Consider the following 4,213-nt stretch of genomic DNA (forward strand, 5'->3'; position numbering starts at 1 on the left):
ACACTGTAACACATGGGGTCGTCATGAGTTGGAATTGATTCCTTGGCAATGAGTTTTTGTTTGTTTGTTTTATATACCAGTTAATGTTCCTACTTGCAGAAATTGGAATCCATGCCAGCTAGTTTAAGCAGAAAGAGATTTATTAAGGGACATTAGAAAGCCCATACAATCACAGTGGAAGCACACCTGTGGAATTACAGGTAAAGAAAGTCTACGGTGACTTTCTGAAACAACTACCAGAACCATGCCACAGAACTGACGTATTAAGGGAGTGGCTACTTCATCTGACCTCAGACCTATGCTGCCTCCACATGGTTAAGAAGGTACTACTGTCACCAATGCCCATGAAAATCACACTGCCTTGGCTGTAATTCCAGAAGCTTCTTCACTCACCCACAAACTCAGAAACATCCATGTATAAAAATATGGATGTCAGTTTCTGGTTTTACTATGTGGTTACTTCAAATCAAAACCTCATGAAGCTATAGGATTAGTGCATCTTAAGTCACATGTACCCTATTCCTTACCATCCAGGAAGGATGGGGAATGTAGTTTTTTGATTGTTGAGAAGTCAAAATTCACAACATGGAAAATTATGAACAAATGGAGAAAGCACTGATAAAACTTTCAGTAGACATGACTGACAAATATCCACCATAATGTAATATTCTGAAAATTATCACTCAAAGTTAAGCCTCATGATCTGTGTACTCTGGTTTTCATTGAAGAAATGTATATTGAGCACTGAAATAATAATAATAATAATAAATCTAGGAACAAAAAATTTTCGATGCTTGATTAAGAATATTTCTCATATAATTCTTTGAGCATCTCCACTAAAATCTTCAATAATGCATCAGCTGTTAGCCCATTTTTTGGTAAAGTCAGATAACAAAAAGAAATTCAGTAAAACTATAATTGATTATTTGAGCTCATTGGATAGGATTGCTGCTTGAGATTTAAGGGAGAGATAGTGTATTAGATCTAAAAATGACTGATAAACCAAAAACCAAACTCACTGCCATTGAGTCAATTCTGACTCTTAGAGACCTTATAAAACAGAGTAGAACTGCCTCATAGGGTTTCTAAGGCTCTAAATCTTTACCAAAACAGACTGTCTCAGGTTTCTCCCAAACATTGGCTGGTGGGTTTGCAGCCACTGCTGGTTAGCAGCCAAATGCTTTAACCACTGTACTACCAGAGCTCTTAAAATGACTGATCACACTCACTCACTCACTCACTCACTGCCATGGAGTCAGATCCAACTCATAGTGACCTCTCCTTGGGTTTCCAAGGCAGTATCACTACAGTAGACTGCCCAATTTTCCTTCCAAGGAGCGGCTGGTGGATTTGAACAGCCAACCTTCTGGTTAGCAGTCAAATGCCTTAGGCACTACGCCACCAGAGCTCCCAAAATGACTGACAGTACTGATGAAAATTTCTTTTTTAATTCCACAAAGTCTTAAAATAACTTATTCCTAGATACATCAGGAATAGTGAGGAATAGTTCCACAGCACATATTTCTATGCCAACCATAGTCAACAAATTCAAGATGCTAATATTCAGGGTTTTCTATTTTCTGTGCTTGTAGAGTTAATCTAAGAAGGGGCTCTAGTGGCATAGTGGTAAATGCATTCTGCTGCTAACCAAAAGGCTGGTGGTTGGTACCCGCCAGCTACTCCACAGGAGGAAGATGAGGCACTCTGCTTCCTTAAAGATTTTCAGCCTTGGAAACCCTATTAGGCAGTTCTAGTCTGTCCTACAGGGTTGCTATGAGTCCAAATCTATTTGATGGCAGTGGGTTTCAATCTCTCAGCATAAGCATTCTCAGAAGCAGGCTGATTGACATTAATCATTTTTGTATATTCAAAAGTAACTCTTTGAATAAAGTATTTATTAGTTTCTGGATAGAACCTCTATTTGATTCTTTGCAACAGTAATAGAGACTTTGTGTGCTAATGGTCAACTTCCTTTTTAACAAGTTCTTCTTTTGTTACAAAAATTATTGTATTAAGCAGCAATAAAACAGATGGTAAGCAAGTCTTCAGTAAAGCCACCTTATATAAAGATGACACCTCTCCAGTATAACTACCCTCAATCAGATATAAAAAAGAAACACAATGGAAATATCAACCAGTATTTCATGGCCAATAAAACTGGCTCTTACTCTTTAACCTGGCTAGTTTAACAGAAAAATCGATAGGTTTAGTTTTGACCATTTTAACAATATACTATTATAATTAATATAATTTTATTATTTTACACTTACATTGCAATTTTCAAATAATTTAAAACTACATTAATTCTTACACCAAATTGAACAAAAGCATCATGTGGATTGATGTAGATTATAAACAAAAATGTCAATTTATCTATTCTAACAACAGGAAAAGTACATTAAGAAGCTGATCTTAATCATTTTGAAATCATTAAATATTTTTGTTTTACTTAGTCAACTATGACAGATACTGACAGATACTTCTCATTTTGAGGTGCATACCAAACAGTTCTACTTAAAATAGTAATGGTTTAGTCAACATCTGAAAATACACTATGAGAGAGCAGTGTAATGACTCACAAAATGTTAAACATATGAAGAAGCCAAAAACTTAACTTTAAAAAAAATTGTACATATATCCAAATTAAAAAGCATGCCTCTCTCCCCACTAACTGTTATGCCCAGAGTTTATATTTGGATCCCCAAAAAATATTCTGTACAGATATTTTGTAATTTTCCATTGATAAATGTTTTTTACACCTATTACTTTCAGTGTTTCACAAACATGCCGAATACTTACTTTGTATAGAACTCTAAGTGTAGTTTATGTATCCAGTGTAAAAGGTACCCTGGTGACACAGTGATTAAGCAATGAGCTGCTACTCAAGAGGCAGCGGTTTGAGCCCATCAGCTACTCCATGGGAGGAAGATGAGGTAGTCTGCTTCCACGAAGATTCACAGCCTTAAAAACCTTCTGGGGCAATTCTACTCTGTGCCATATGACTTCTGGCACCCTTTTGGCATACTCTTTCTACCTGTGCCTGCACCTGCGCCCTGAGGTCCTGGGCCCATCTACCTCTAGGCTGTGTCATCCATGTTGTTGTTGTTATTTGCCGTCCAGTCGGCCCCGACTCATAGCGACCCCTCCTTGGGTTTCCGAGGCAGTATCACTACGGAAGTAGGATTGCCCAACCTGCCTTCTGAGGAGTGGCTGGTGGGTTTGAACCGCCAGCCTTCTGGTTAGCAGTCAAGTGCTTTAGGCACTATGTTACCAGAGCTCCCTAGTCACTGCTATAACCATGGGGGGGGGGGAATCTTTGTAGTGTACTGTTCTTGGAAAGATAGGATAAATACGGTATTGAATTTTTAATACTCATCTTTATTAATTTTATTCTCAATGCACACAAGGTGTTCTGAATTAGAGCCCCCCCCCCTTTTAAAGTAATCACTTTATTATAAATAGTGAGATCATTAGACCTCTTTCCTCAGATGGAAAAATCTCCTGTGTGGGTGGCCAACATTCTCCAGGTGAGGAATAGAGAACAAAGGATTTTCTCCTTTTATATACAAGACAGCTGGCCCATCCTTTCATGAAAGGAGACAAAAACAACAAACCTTTGCTCCTTTGAGATGGGATGTTGTCGTTGTTGTTGTTATGTACCGTTGAGTTGGTCCCGACTCACAGCGACCCCTCCTTGGGTTTCCGAGGCAATATCACTACAGAAGTAGATTGCCCAACCTTCCTTCTGAGGAGTGGCTGGTGGGTTTGAACCGCCAGCTTTCTGGTTAGCAGTCAAGTGACTTAGGCACTACGCTACCAGAGCTCCTTGAGATGGGATGGATAGATAGTATTTTGGGTTCTTACCTTAACCTTTATAGGAGCTCTGGTAGATATATTTTTTCTAAGGGCCAGATAAACCCCAAGGGTCTCTGGTTTTTATAATCTAGAGATGCCTCTAAGGTCTAGGCTTCAGTTCTGTTGAAATGCAAATGTGCAGGAAGATAGGTCTTCCTTGTAACTTGGGGCTTAACAGAGGGTTCTAAACCAGCTATAACTCTCTGGCTCACTGAGAGAAGAGAAGTTGCGTTATCTTTCTAATTTCCAAGCTTCATATGCATGAGAAAGCTGGACAATGAAAAAGGAGGGCAGAAGAATTAATGCATTTGAACTGTGGTGCTGATGAAGAATACTGAATATACCCTGGACTACCAGA

This window comes from Orycteropus afer, unplaced genomic scaffold, assembly GCF_000298275.1.
Source record: "Orycteropus afer afer isolate SDZICR_OR568_19922 unplaced genomic scaffold, OryAfe1.0 scaffold00278, whole genome shotgun sequence".
Classification (NCBI taxonomy): domain Eukaryota; kingdom Metazoa; phylum Chordata; class Mammalia; order Tubulidentata; family Orycteropodidae; genus Orycteropus; species Orycteropus afer.